A 16,155-nucleotide genomic window follows, 5' to 3' on the forward strand; every position below is an offset into this window, starting at 1 on the left:
CGGTGGGTGCTATTTTTTCCCAGGCAGCAGATGGATGAAGATTTCTGCCTGGAGACTGATGATCTTAGCAGTTGTCACTAAGATCCAGAGTAGTTCCCACAGAATGGCTGAGGAGTACTTGAGAAACTTCAGTGTGAGGAACGTTTTTCATGGTACAAGCATTGAGGTATGTTCAGTCATTTTTTTCTGGAGAGACTGTGTTATTTCAGAACTGACTGACAGTATTCCCATAAGGGAAGGGGTAAGCAGTAATCCTAGACCGCTTTACAGCGGTTTTTACTAGGCAGTGAGACACCGATGTAGATGGGTGGGGCCTAATTTTGCGCCTCAGATGCGCAGTTGAATTCCCCATGCAAGCAGCAAGCTCCAGCTCTGGTGGGCCTAAACTGGAAGATTTGGCCTAAACAAAGTGTTAGAGTGTTTTTACAGACCCCTGAGGGCAGGTAGGCACCACAGCAGATCTGTGGCGAGGTGCATGGGGTTTGATTGTTTAATTTCATAACGTTTTTTTGAGTAACATTTTTTCCATTAAGGGTTAAGCATACCTTACTTGTGGTGCAATCTTAGCTGGCAAGATAAGACACATATATACTAAAATTGGGATCATTATAACATTTTAGAGCAGTTTTGGAAAATTGTACGCTTTTTTTCTCTTAAAGGCGCAGTACCGTTTTTCAAATTGTTATTTTTTTCACTAAATAAAGTGTTTTCAAGCCTGTTTGTGGTCATTACTAGCCTGTTTCAACATGTCTGATATTGAGGAAAGTCAATGCTCTATGTGTTTAGAAGCCATTGTGGAACCCCCACTTAAAATGTGTCCCTCATGTACTGAAAGGGCCTTACATTGCAAAGAACATATTTTAGGTGATAAAAGTATGTCTCAGGATGATTCTCAGTCAGAAGAGAATCAGGTTATGCCAACTAATTCTCCCCAAGTGTCACAACCTTTAACGCCCGCTCAAGCGACGCCTAGTACTTCTAGCGCGTCTAATTCTTTCACTCTGCAAGATATGGCTGCAGTTATGTCTACTACCCTTACAGAGGTATTATCTAAACTGCCAGGTTTACAGGGTAAGCGCAGCAGGTCAGGTATTAGAGTAAATGCTGAGCCCTCTGATGCTTTATTGGCCATCTCCGATGTACCCTCACAGTGTTCTGATTTGGGGGTGGGGGAATTGCTGTCTGAGGGAGAGCTTTCAGATTCAGGAAAGATGTTCCCTCAAACAGACTCACATGTGACGGCCTTTAAGTTTAAGCTTGAACACCTCCGCTTGTTACTCCGGGAGGTTTTAGCGACTCTGGATGATTGTGACCCTATTGTCATCCCACCAGAGAAATTGTGTAAAATGGATAAATATCTAGAGGTCCCTACTTACACTAATGTTTCTCCAGTCCCTAGAAGAATTTTGGACATTGTTACTAAGGAATGGGATAGACCAGGCATTCCGTTCTCTCCCCCTCCTACTTTTAAGAAAATGTTTTCCATATCTGACGCCAATCGGGATTCGTGGCAGATGGTCCCTAAGGTGGAGGGAGCTATTTCTACCCTGGCTAAGCGTACAACTATACCTATTGAGGACAGTTGTGCTTTCAAAGATCCTATGGATAAAAGTTTAGAGGGTCTTCTAAAGAAATTGTTTATTCATCAGGGTTTTCTTCTACAACCTATAGCGTGCATTGTTCCAGTAACTACTGCAGCAGCTTTTTGGTTTGAGGCTCTAGAGGAGTCTCTTAAGGGTGAGACCCCATTAGATGATATTTTGGATAGAATTAAAGCTCTCAAGCTAGCTAAGTCTTTTATTACAGATGCCACTTTTCAAATGGCTAAATTAGCGGCAAAGAATGCAGGCTTTGCCATTTTAGCGCATAGAGCGTTATGGCTTAAGTCTTAGTCTGCTGATGTGTCCTCAAAATCCAAGCTTTTAGCTATTCCTTTTAAGGGTAAGACCCTATTCGGGCCTGAACTAAAGGTGATCATTTCCAACATTACTGCAGGTAAAGGTCATGCCCTTCCTCAGGACAAGACGGTTAAAATGAGGGCCAAACAGAATAATTTTCATTCCTTTCGAAACTTTAAAGGTGGACCCTCAACTTCCTCCTCCGCCACAAAGAAGGAGGGGAATTTTGCACAATCCAAGTCAGTCTGGAGACCTAACCAGACCTGGAATAAAGGTAAACAGGCCAAGAAGCCTGCTGCTGCTACCAAGACAGCATGAAGGGGCAGCCCCCGATCCGGGACCAGATCTAGTAGGGGGCAGACTTTCTCTCTTTGCTCAGGCTTGGGCAAGAGACGTTCAGGATCCGTGGGCATTAGAAATTGTGACCCAGGGGTATCGCCTAGAATTCAAGGATTCTCTCCCAAGAGGGAGATTTCATCTTTCACGTTTGTGTGTAGACCAGACAAAAAGAGAGGCATTCTTACGCTGTGTAAAAGACCTATATACCATGGGTGTAATCTGTCCAGTTCCAAAACTAGAACAGGGGCAGGGGTTTTACTCAAATCTGTTTGTGGTTCCCAAAAAAGAGGGAACCTTCAGACCTATTTTAGATCTCAAATGCCTAAACAAATTAGATGGAGACCATACGAACAATTTTACCAATGATCCAGGAGGGTCAATATATGACCACCGTGGATTTGAAGGATGCATATCTTCACATTCCTATCCACAAAGATCATCACCAGTTTCACAGGTTCGCCTTCCTGGACAAACATTACCAGTTTGTGGCCCTCCCTTTCGGGTTGGCCACAGCTCCCAGAATCTTCACAAAAGTGCTAGGGTCCCTTCTGGCGGTTCTAAGGCCGCGGGGCATAGCAGTGGCGCCCTATCTGGACGATATTTTGATTCAGGCGTCAACTTAACATCTAGCCAAATCTCACACGGACATCGTGTTGGCTTTTCTAAGAACTCACGGGTGGAAGGTAAACATACAAAAGAGTTCACTAGTTCCACTGACAAGAGTTCCATTCCTAGGAACTCTGATAGACTCTGTAGACATTAAAATTTTTCTGAAAATTTTTCTGATGGAGGTCAGAAAGTCAAAGATTCTAACTACTTGCCGAGCACTTCATTCCATTCCTCGGCCATCAGTGGCGCAGTGTATGGAGGTCATTGGGTTAATGGTAGCGGCAATGGACATAGTTCCGTTTGCTAGCTTACATCTCAGACCACTGCAGCTGTGCATGCTCAGACAGTGGAATGGGGATTATGCAGATTTATCTCCTCGGATAAATCTGGATCTAGATACCAGAGACTCTCTTCTTTGGTGGTTGTCACAGGATCATCTGTCCCAGGGAATGTGCTTCCACAGGCCAGCATGGGTCATAGTGACGACGGACGCCAGCCTCTTGGACTGGTGTACAGTCTGGAATTCCCTGAAGGCTCAGGGTGTTTGGACTCAGGAGGAGTCCCTACTACCAATAAATATTCTGGAACTGAGAGCAATATTCAACGCGCTTCAAGCGTGGCCTCAGTTGGCCAAATTCATAAGATTCCAGTCGGACAATATCACGGCTGTAGCATATATCAATCATCAAGGGGGAACAAAGAGTTCTCTAGCGACGATAGAGGTTTCCAAGATAATTCAATGGGCAGAGACGCACTCTTGCCATCTATCAGCAATCTACATCCCAGGAGTGGAAAACTGGGAAGCAGATTTTCTAAGTCATCAGACTTTTCATCCGGGGGAGTGGGAACTCCATCCGGAGGTGTTTGCGACATTGATTCATCAATGGGGCACACCGGAATTGGATCTGATGGCATCTTGTCAGAATGCCAAACTCCCTTGTTACAGATCCAGATCAAGGGATCCCCAAGCAGTACTGATAGATGCTCTAGCAGTACCTTGGTCATTCAACCTGGCTTTTGTGTTTCCTCCTTTTCCTCTCCTGCCTCGTCTGATTGCCAGAATCAAACAGGAGAGGGCTTCGGTAATCTTGATAGCGCCAGCGTGGCCACGCAGGACCTGGTATGCAAATCTAGTGGAAATGTCATCTCTGCCACCATGGAAACTGCCACTGAGATGGGACCTTCTCATTCAAGGTCCGTTCCAACATCCAAATCTAAATTCTCTGCAGCTGACTGCCTGGAGATTGAACGCTTGATTTTATCTAAGCGGGGATTCTCTGAGTTGGTTATTGATACCTTGATTCAGGCTCGGAAACCTGTCACTAGGAAAATTTGCCATAAGATATGGCGTAAATATCTTTATTGGTGCGAATCCAAGGGCTACTCATGGAGTAGGGTTAGGATTCCTAGGATTTTGTCCTTTCTCCAAGAAGGATTGGAGAAGGGATTATCGGCTAGTTCCTTAAAGGGACAAATTTCTGCTTTGTCAATTTTACTTCACAAGCGTCTGGCGGATGTCCCAGACTTTCAGTCTTTTTGTCAGGCTTTAGTCAGAATCAAGCCTGTGTTTAAACCTGTTGCTCCGCCTTGGAGTTTGAATTTAGTTATAAATGTTCTTCAAGGCGTTCCGTTTGAACCTATGCATTCCATAGATATTAAGCTTTTATCTTGGAAAGTTTTGGTTTTAGTTGCTATCTCTTCTACTCAAAGAGTTTCTGAGCTTTCTGCATTACAATGCGACTCGCCTTATCTTATATTCCATTCTAATAAGGTGGTTTTGCGTACTAAACCTGGATTCCTTCCTAAGGTTGTTTCAAATAAGAATATTAATCAGGAAATCTTTGTTCCTTCTCTATGTCCCAATCCTACGTCTTAGAAGGAGCGTCTGTTACATAATCTGGACGTGGTTCGTGCCTTGAAGTTTTACTTACATCAAACATCTTCTCTATTTGTTGTTTATTCTGGAAAGCGTAGGGGTCAAAAAGCTACGGCTACCTCTCTTTCTTTTTAGCTGAAAAGCATCATCCGTTTGGCATACGAGACTGCTGGACAGCAGCCTCCTGAAAAGATTACAGCTCATTCTACTAGGGCGGTTCTTCCACATGGGCTTTTAAAAACGATGCTTCTGTTGAACAGATTTGTAAGGCTGCAACTTGGTCCTCCCTTCATACCTTTTTCCAAATTTTCCAAATTTGATACTTTTGCTTCTTCTGAGGCTGTTTTTGGGAGAAAAGTTCTTCAAGCAGTGGTGCCTTCTGTTTAGGTATCTGTCTTGTCCCTCCCGTTCATCCGTGTCCTGTAGCTTTGGTATTGTATCCCACAAGTAAGGATTAATCCGTAGACTCGTCGTATCTAGTAGAAGAAAAGGAAATTTATGCTTACCTGATAAATTGATTTCTTCTACGATACGATGAGTCCACGGCCCTCCCTGTCAATTTAAGACAGATTATATTTTTTGTTCAAAACTTCAGTCACCTCTGCACCTTTTAGCTTTTCTTTTCTCTTCCTATACCTTCGGTCGAATGACTGGGGGTAGAGAGAAGGGAGGAGCTATATATACAGCTCTGCTGTGGTGCTCTTTGCCACTTCCTGTTAGCAGGAGGATAATATCCCACAAGTAAGGATGAATCTGTGAACATGTCGTATTGTAGAAGAAATCAATTTATCAGGTAAGCATAACTTTCCTTTTTCTCCTACATTGGTGTATCCGGTCCACGGCTTCATCCTTACTTGTGGGATATTCTCAATCCCTACAGGAAGTGGCAAAGAGAGCACACAGCAGAGCTGTCCATATAGCTCCCCTCAGGCTCCGCCCCCCCAGTCACTCTCTTTGCCGCTCTAACTAGTAGCATCTCCACGGGGGTGGTAAAGAGTATGTGGTGTTTAGTTGTAGTTTTTTATTCTTCTATCAAGAGTTTATTATTTTAAAATAGTGCCGGCTTGTACTATTTACTCTGCAGCAGAAAGTGATGAAGATTTCTGCCGAGAGGAATATGATTTTAGCACCAGTAACTAAAATCCATTGCTGTTCCCACGCAGGACTGTTGAAACCAGAGAACATCAGTTGGGGGGAACAGTTTGCAGGCTTAACTGCTTCAGGTATGATCAGTCATTTTTCTAACAAGACCATGTAATGCTAGAAGACTGTCAGAAATTCCCTCTGGGATAGGTAAGCCATTTTTCTTAGACTCAGTATGAAATGATGGCTTATATTTAGGGCTCTATGCTGGTTGACACTAATTGTGGGCTTAATCGATTGCTTTTTAGCATGTTTTTGGCTATAAATATGGTGTTTTTTCAAACTTTAAAACACTTTTGGGGTTTAATTTGCGCCTGGCACTTAGTTAGACACCTAATCTAGTCAGAAAGGCCCCTCCACTCTGGAATGAAGAGGGAGGAGGCCTCATTTTCGCGCCTCAATTGCGCAGTATTTTTTGACTAGGCAGTTCATGCAGCTTCACGTGGGGAGTCCAGAGGCTCAGAAAAGGACTCCAGAAAGGCTTATTTGCTACCAAAATAATCCCTAAGGAAGTTAAAGGCCACAGTGGAAGCTGTGGCAGGGGACTGTACTGTGTTAACCGGTTAATAACTGTTATTAGCTCCGGTTTGGGCATTAAGGGGTTAATTGGTCTGAAAACTTGTGTGCAATCTTTTCAAAGCATTAAGACACTGTGGTGAAAATTTCATTAAAATCGGACGTTTATTTGATGGTTTTTTGATGTTTCAGTAATAAAGTGTGCACTTTTATTATTTAAAGAGACAGTAAAGTTTTTGTCAAAAATAATTTTTATTGCATTGAAGTTCTGTTTATGTCTGTCAAACATGTCTGAACCTTCAGATAGCCTATGTTCTGTATGCTCAAAGTCCAAGGTGGTTCCCCCATTAAATTTATGTGTGAAGGGTGCCATAGCGTCCAAGCAGCTTAAGGACCATACAATCACACTTAAAAATATAGCCCAAGATGATTCTTTAGCTGAAGGTAGTGAAGATAGCTCGCTATCCTCTCCTTCTGTGTCAATACCAGCTATGCCCGCGCAAGCGTTGCCCAGTACATCTAGCGCACCAATTGTGATTACTATGCAACAGTTAGCGACAGTAATGGATAATTCTCTTTCAGCATTTTTATCTAAACTGCCAGCTTTTCTTAGGAAGCGTGATTGCTCAGTTTTAAACACAGAAAATGAGCAAGCTGACGCAGAGGATAATTTTCTGTAGTGCCCTCACATCAATCTGACTTGGCGGTGAGGGAGGGCCTGTCTGAGGGAGAAATTTCTGACACAGGGAAAGTTTCTCAGCAGGCAGAGCCTGATGCCATAGCATTTAAATTTAAGCTAGAACACCTCCGCGCCCTACTTAAGAAGGTCTTAGCTACACTTGATGATTGTGATCCTTTGGTGATCCCTGAAAAATTGTGTAAAATTGACAAATTCTTAGAGGTCCCAGTACACACTGATGCATTTCCGATACCTAAGAGGGTGGCGGATATCGTGACTAAAGAGTGGGAGAAGCCAGGTGTACCCTTTGTTCCCCCTCCTATATTTAAGAAAATGTTCCCAATTGTTGACCCTAGAAGGGACGCATGGCAGACGGTCCCTAAGGTAGAGGGGGCAGTTTCAACGCTAGCTAAGCGCACGACTGTACCAATAGAAGACAGTTGCGCTTTCAAAGATCTGATGGATAAAAAATTAAAAGGTTTACTTAAGAAAAATTTTTGTTCAACAAGGTTTTCTTCTACAACCAATTTCTTGCATTATTCCTGTAACCACTGCAGCTGCTTTTTGGTTTGAGGAATTAGAAAACTCTCTCCAGAAGGAAACTTCTTATGATGAAGTCATGGATAGAATTCACGCCCTCAAGTTGGCTAATTCTTTCATTACAGATGCCGCTATGCAGTTAGCTAAATTAGCGGCGAAAAATTCCGGCTTCGCAATAGTAGCACGTAGAGCGCTTTGGCTAAAATCGTGGTCGGCGGATGTGTCGTCCAAAACAAAATTGCTTAATATTCCTTTCAAGGGTAAGACCCTATTTGGGACAGAGTTGAAAGAAATTATTTCAGATATCACTGGGGGAAAGGGCCATGCTCTCCCACAGGATAGACCTTTCAAAGCTAAAAACAAGTCTAATTTTCGTTCCTTTCGCAATTTCAGGAACGGACCGGCTTCTACCTCTACAGCCACTAGGCAAGAGGGTAACGCATCCCAGCCCAAACCAGCATGGAAACCATTGCAAGGCTGGAATAAGGGTAAACAGGCCAAGAAGCCTGCTCCTGCTACCAAGACAGCATGAAGGGGTAGCCCCCGATCCGGGACCGGATCTAGTAGGGGGCAGACTTTCTCTCTTTGCTCAGGCCTGGGCGAGAGATGTTCCGGACCCCTGGGCACTAGAAATTGTCTCTCAGGGGTATCTTCTAGAATTCAAGGACCTTCCTCCAAGGGGAAGGTTCCACATGTCTCGCTTATCTTTAGACCAGATAAAGAGACAGGCATTCTGACATTGCGTAGAAGACCTTTTAAAAATGGGAGTGATACACCCAGTTCCAACAGCAGAACAAGGACTGGGATTTTACTCAAACCTGTTTGTAGTTCCCAAAAAGGAAGGAACTTTCAGGCCAATTCTGGATTTAAAGATCCTAAACAAATTCCTCAGAGTTCCATCATTTAAAATGGAAACCATTCGGACAATTTTACCAATGATCCAGGAGGGTCAATATATGACTACCGTGGACTTAAAGGATGCGTACCTGCATATTCCTATCCACAAAGATCACCATCAATTCCTGAGGTTTGCCTTTCTGGACAAGCATTACCAGTTCGTGGCTCTTCCCTTCGGATTGGCCACTGCTCCCAGAATTTTCACAAAGGTGCTAGGGTCTCTTCTAGCGGTGCTAAGGCCAAGGGGCATTGCAGTAGCACCTTACCTAGACGACATTCTAATACAAGCGTCGTCCTTTCACAAGGCAAAGGCTCATACAGACATTGTTCTAGCCTTTTTAAGGTCCCACGGGTGGAAGGTGAACATAGAAAAAAGTTCTCTGTCCCCGTTCACAAGGGTTCCCTTCCTGGGAACAATTATAGACTCAGTAGAAATGAAGATCTTTCTGACAGAGGCCAGGAAGTTAAAACTTCTGAACACTTGTCGAGTTCTTCAATCCATTCCTCAACCCTCCATAGCTCAGTGCATGGAGGTAATAGGACTCATGGTTGCAGCAATGGACGTGGTGCCATTTGCTCAAATTCATTTAAGACCATTGCAACTGTGCATGCTCAAACAGTGGAATGGGGATTATGCAGATTTGTCTCCCCAGATTCAAATGGACCAGAAAACCAGAGACTCAATCCTCTGGTGGTTGTCTCTGGAGTGGATCATTGTCACGACCGACGCCAGCCTCCTAGGCTGGGGCGCGGTCTGGGAGTCCCTGAAGGCTCAGGGTCTATGGTCTCGGGAAGAATCTCTTCTCCCGATAAACATTTTGGAATTGAGAGCAATATTCAATGCGCTCCAGGCATGGCCTCAACTAGCGGAGGCCAAATTCATCAGATTTCAGTCGGACAACATGACAACTGTGGCGTACATCAATCATCAGGGGGGAACAAAGAGTTCCCTGGCGATGAGAGAGGTATCCAAGATCATCAAATGGGCAGAGGATCACTCTTGCCATCTATCAGCAATTCACATCCCAAGAGTGGACAACTGAGAAGCGGATTCCCTGAGTCGTCAGACTTTCCATCCAGGGGAGTGGGAACTTCACCCGGAGGTTTTTGCCCAGTTAACCCAGCTATGGGGCATTCCAGATCTGGATCTGATGGCGTCACGTCAGAACTCCAAAGTTCCACGTTACGGGTCCAGGTCCAGGGATCCCAAGGCGACGTTGGTAGATGCCTTAGTAGCGCCTTGGCTGTTCAATCTAGCTTATGTCTTTCCACCGTTTCCCCTTCTCCCCCGGCTTGTAGCCAGGATCAAACAGGAGAAGGCTTCGGTAATTCTGATAGCTCCTGCGTGGCCACGCAGGACTTGGTATGCAGACCTGGTGAATATGTCATCGGTTCCACCATGGAAGCTACCTTTGAGGCAGGACCTTCTAATTCAAGGCCCATTCGAACATCCAAACCTAGTTTCTCTGCAACTGACTGCTTGGAGATTGAACGCTTGATTCTAGCTAAGCGTGGGTTTTCGGAATCAGTTATAGATACCCTGACCCAGGCTAGAAAGCCTGTCACCAGGAAAATTTACCATAAGATATGGAGGAAATATCTTTGTTGGTGTGAATCCAGAGGTTACTCATGGGGTAAGATTAGGATTCCAAGGATTCTAGCCTTTCTCCAAGAAGGATTGGAGAAAGGTTTGTCAGCTAGTTCCTTAAAAGGACAGATTTCCGCTCTGTCGGTTTTGTTACACAAGCGTCTGGCAGCGATGCCAGATGTTCAGGCGTTTGTACAGGCTTTAGTCAGAATCAAGCCTGTCTATAGACCTGTGGCTCCTCCATGGAGTCTAAATTTAGTTCTTTCAGTTCTTCAAGGGGTTCCGTTTAAACCTCTACATTCCATAGATATCAAGTTATTATCTTTGAAAGTTTTGTTTTTGGTAGCTATTTCTTCTGCTTGAAGAGTTTCTGAATTGTCTGCTTTGCAGTGTAATTCACCTTACCTGGTGTTCCATGCAGATAAGGTTGTTTTACGTACCAAACCTGGTTTTCTTCCAAAAGTGGTTTCCAATAAGAATATTAACCAGGAGATAGTTGTTCCTTCTCTGTGTCCTAACCCAGTTTCTAACAAGGAACCTCTGTTGCACAATCTTGATGTGGTTCGTGCTTTAAAGTTCTATCTAAAAGCAACTAAAGACTTCAGACAAACATCGTCCTTGTTTGTCGTCTATTCTGGCAAGAGGAGAGGTCAAAAGGCGACTGCGACCTCTCTGTCTTTCTGGCTGAAAAGCATCATCCGGTTGGCTTATGAGACTGCTGGAAGGCAGCCCCCTGAACGAATTACAGCTCACTCTACTAGAGCTGTGGCTTCCACATGGGCTTTCAAGAATGAGGCTTCTGTTGAACAGATCTGTAAGGCAGCGACTCGGTCTTCTCTGCATACATTTGCCAAATTTTACAAATTCGATACTTTTGGGAGAAAGGTTTTACAAGCAGTGGTGCCTTCCGTTTAGGTTACCTGACTTGTTCCCTCCCTTCATCCGTGTCCTAAAGCTTTGGTATTGGTTCCCACAAGTAAGGATGAAGCTGTGGACCGGATACACCAATGTAGGAGAAAACAGAATTTATGTTTACCTGATAAATTTCTTTCTCCTACGGTGTATCCGGTCCACAGCCCACCCTGGCATTTTAGTCAGGCTAAAATTTATTTTTCTAAAACTACAGTCACCACTGCACCCTATGGTTCTCCTTTTTCTCCTAACCGTCGGTCGAATGACTGGGGGGGCGGAGCCTGAGGGGAGCTATATGGACAGCTCTGCTGTGTGCTCTCTTTGCCACTTCCTGTAGGGATTGAGAATATCCCACAAGTAAGGATGAAGCCGTGGACCGAATACACCATAGGAGAAAGAAATTTATCAGGTAAACATAAATTCTGTTTTTGCATAAGCAAGATGAAGAAAGAGTTAAGCTTCAGCGTGTTATTCAAAGGATTGCAAGCAAGATGTAATGATGCAATGAAAAGGTGAGCAACAGACCCAGCCAAACATAGTTATTCTGTAGAAATAATGTTTCAAAGTGGTGCATGTAGTCGTCAGTATAGACTTAATCCACAATAAGAATAAACCATGGCCATAGCAAAGTCACTTGTAAATCCCAAACAGATGATAAATATGTGGGAGTACACAGACAGGTAATCACATACCAGCCGCACCGAGCGGCAAACTTTGTTTCCAAAGTCAGGTAATCCTCATCCGTCCGTGTAGTAGATTGACAGAATGGCAAGTGTTATTTCCAAATACCACCATGGAGCTCTGCATACATCAGGGGACCTTCCCAATGGGGAAAAGCGGTATGAAGTATCGACCTTACCAACGCGTCCCTGTGCGTGTTTCGCTCCACTCTCGTGGTCGCTCGGAGCTTCTTCCGGGTCTGACGTAACTGCAGCAGACAAGTTCATTTATTGGTTGTTCAAACCACATGGTTTAGAGGCTTGTTTCATTGACATTGCGAAAATGTTTCTTATTGGTTAAGAGTAACAAATTGCAAAGTCCAGCTGATAATGTATTATACAAATTTAGTTATTTGAGCCGCTATTTGCTAGGTTATTATATACAGCCTCTAAAATAAACAATTGTACAGCTGCAGAACATACTATTCATTCAAACTCACATTCATACATTTACCCTGCTAACAAATTGCAGAATATACAAATTTTATTAACAGGAACTGATTAGTTACATAATAAAGTTAATCGATGTTATATTTAACCTTTAAGAATTAGCTGGTTAATGTTTGTCCTCAGATCACGGGTGATCAATACCCTAAAATGTCATGACTATGAGCATAGATATAAAAAAGAGGAAGAGAGTGTTAGTTCAAAAAGGAAGCAATCTCTATTTTCTCATTTAATCCATTGTGGGATTGTGTATTAAGATAATATATCCAACAGGTTTCTTTTTGTAGTAGACTCATATCTATGTCTCCTCCCCTCTTACTGGATTTTACTGTCTCAATCCCAATAAATTTTAAGCAGTCTGTCCTAGACTGGTGGTACTGTGCAAAATGTCTGGCTATAGGACTATCAATATTGAAATGTTTAACATCATCACAATGTTCGGTTATTCGAGAGCAGAATTCTCTATAGGTCTTGCCTACATAGAAAAGGGGGCAGGAGCATGACAACAGATATATTACACCTGTTGTTGAACAGTTTACAAAGGATTTAATTTGGTAGGTTTTATTTGTATTACTTGCAAAGGTTTTAGTTCTTTTTACAAATTGGCAACAAACACAGTGGTTGCATGGGGAACATCCCACAATCTTCTGTGAGTGTACCTCTAGCCAATTGGTATTTCTAACTTGGTTGAACTCACTCCTAACCAAAAAATCTTTCAAATTTCTAGCCCTACGTGCTGTCATGAGGGGGTATTCTCCAACATGTTCTTTTAGCACAGGGTCTAAGGACAGTAAATGCCAATTTTTCTGTAATATATTTCTAATCTTCCCCCAATGGGAGTTTTATCTTGTGATATGTCTTATTTTTGCTCCTGTAGTATCATTTTCACTCACTTTATTTTGAAATAGAAGATCCCTTCTATTAGTATTTCTTGCCCTAAAGAGGGCTCTTTTTACACATCTTCGGGAGTATCCTCTAGCATAAAATCTCTCAGCCATCTCAAAAGCCTGCCTGTTGAAGATCCCTTCATCAGTACAGATACGACATAATCTTAAAAACTGCCCAAAAGGGATGCTTTTTTTCAGATTTTCCGGTTGATTCCACATGTGCATCAACCCACCCTAAGTGTTTGCCAAACACAATGTTATCTTCCCACCACCCAAGGTGAAGGCAGGCATATGTTGGTGCACATGTGGCCCCCATGGCCGTACCGCGTTTTTGTTTGTAATATCTTCCATTAAAAAGGAAAATATTATTCGACAGGACGAAATCCAGGAGATCAACAACAAATTGTGTGTGTTTCACATATCCTGGTCCTCTAGTTGTTAGGTATGACTTACAGGCTTTAATTCCAACTGAATGCGGAGTAGAGGAGTACAAAGACTCGACATCCAGAGAAACAAACAACATGTTATCTGATATTGTTATGCCATCCAGTTTCTTAATCACATCAGTGGAATCCTGTACAAAACCCAGAAATAATGGGACGGCCTGGTGGTTTAACCATGGACTTATGTAGTTTCGGTATCCAATAGAAGACTGGAGTTACTGGTTTGGCATTATACATATATCCTTGCTCTTGGCTAGTGATTAAGTTGTACCTTCTCGCGTCATTAAGCATGAATAGCAATTCATTGTGAGATCTCTGGAAGTCATCAAAAGTTACTGATGTATATTGTTCCTGATCCTGGAGTTGGCGCATTGCCTCACTAACATAATAACCCTGATGAAGAATGACCACGTTTCCACCCTTGTCGGCTGGTTTTATCACCAGCTCTTTATGGCATAGCAAGTCTTCTAAAGCTTTCCGCTCACCTTTAAGTCCATGGTTAAACCACCAGGCCGTCCCATTATTTCTGGGATTGGCGGTCCAACTGAGGGTATCAGTAGATATATTGATTTTTTCTTAAAACCATTTGTCCTCGAACTTCATAGTTTTGTACAGGATTCCACTGATGTGATTAAGAAACTGGATGGCATAACAATATCAGATAACATGTTGCTTGTTTCTCTGGATGTCAAGTCTTTGTACTCCTCTATTCCGCATTCAGTTGGAATTAAAGCCTGTAAGTCATACCTAACAACTAGAGGACCAGGATATGTGAAACACATACAATTTGTTGTTGATCTCCTGGATTTCGTCCTGTCTAATAATATTTTCCTTTTTAATGGGATATATTACAAACAAAAACACGGTACAGCCATGGGGGCCACATGTGCACCAACCTATGCCTGCCTTCACCTTGGGTGGTGGGAAGATAACATTGTGTTTGGCGAACACTCAGGGTGGGTTGATGCACATGTGGCCCTCTGGATCCGCTATGCCGACGATATTCTCATTTTATGGGATGGCACTGAACAAGAACTCTTGAACTTTGTTTCTGTCCTTAATCAAAATGATCTCAATATCTTTCTAACTTGCAGTTATGATGTCAATGAAATCAGTTTTCTGGATCTCCTGGTTGGCAGAAAGGAGAATCTGATTGTAACTCAAGTTTATAGGAAACCCACTGCATCCAATAGTCTCCTGTTGTGTTCCAGCCATCATCCGGAAAATCTGAAAAAAAGCATCCCTTATGGGCAGTTTTTAAGATTACATTGTATCTGTACTGATGAAGGGATCTTCAACAGGCAGGCTTTTGAGATGGCTGAGAGATTTTATGCTAGAGGATACTCCCGAAGATGTGTAAAGAGTCCTCTTTAGAGCAAGAAATACTAATAGAAGGGATCTTCTATTTCAAAATAAAGTGAGTGAAAATGATACTACAGGAGCAAAAATAAGATATATTACGAGATACAACTCCCATTGGGGGAAGATTAGAAATATATTACAGAAAAATTGGCATTTACTGTCCTTAAACCCTGTGCTAAAAGAACATGTTGGAGAATATCCCCTCATGACAGCACGTAGGGCTTGAAATTTGAAAGATTTTTTGGTTAGGAGTGAAATTCAACCAAGTTAGAAATACCAATTGGCTAGAGGTACACTCACAGAAGATTGTGGGATGTCCCCCATGCAACCACTGTGTTAGTTGCCAATTTGTAAAAAGAACTAAAACCTTTGCAAGTAATACAAATTTAACCTACCAAATTAAATCCTTTGTAAACTGTTCAACAACAGGTGTAATATATCTGTTGTCATGCTCCTGCCCCCTTTTCTATGTAGGCAAGACCTATAGAGAATTCCGCTATCGAATAACCGAACATTGTGATGATGTTAAAGATTTCAATATTGATAGTCCTATAGCCAGGCATTTTGCCCAGTACCACCAGTCTAGGACAGACTGCTTAAAATGTATTGGGATTGAGACAGTAAAATCCAGTAAGAGGGGAGGAGACATAGATACGATTCTACTACAAAAAGAAACCCATTGGATATATTATCTTAATACACTATCCCACAATGGATTAAATGAGAAAATAGAGTTTACTTCCTTTTTGAACTAACACTCTCTTCCTCTTTTTTATATCTATGCTCATAATCATGACGTTTTAGGGTATTGATCACCCGTGATCTGCGGACAAAAATTAACCAGCTAATTCTTAAAGGTTAAATATAACTTTGATTAACTTTATTATGTAACTAATCAGTTCCTGTGAATAAAATTTGTATATCCTGCAATTTGTTAGCAGGGTAAATGTATGAATGTGAGTTTGAATGAATAGTATGTTCTGCAGCTGTACAATTGTTTATTTTAGAGGCTGTATTCGCTTATAATAACCTAGCAAATAGCGGCTCAAATAACTAAATTTGTATAATACATTATCAGCTGGACTTTGCAGTTTGTTACTCTTAACCAATAAGAATCGTTTTCACAATGTCAATGAAACAAGCCTCTAAACCATGTGGTTAGAACAACCAATAAATGAACGTGTCTGCTGCAGTTACGTCAGACCCGGAAGAAGCTCAGAGCGACCACGAGAGTGGAGCGAAATGCGCACAGGGATGCGTTGGTGAGGTCGATACTTCATACCGCTGTTCCCCGTTGGGA

At 42.5% G+C, this 16,155-nt stretch overlaps 1 protein-coding gene across 1 annotated transcript in view; it reads left to right on the forward strand.

The window, feature by feature from the left end:
• The window catches only part of DNAH1 (dynein axonemal heavy chain 1), a 691,978-nt gene that overhangs the window by 352,313 nt on the left and 323,510 nt on the right, over window positions 1-16,155 (forward strand). The window lies entirely within an intron of this gene.

Source organism: Bombina bombina, chromosome 7, assembly GCF_027579735.1.
Source record: "Bombina bombina isolate aBomBom1 chromosome 7, aBomBom1.pri, whole genome shotgun sequence".
In the NCBI taxonomy this organism is placed as follows: domain Eukaryota; kingdom Metazoa; phylum Chordata; class Amphibia; order Anura; family Bombinatoridae; genus Bombina; species Bombina bombina.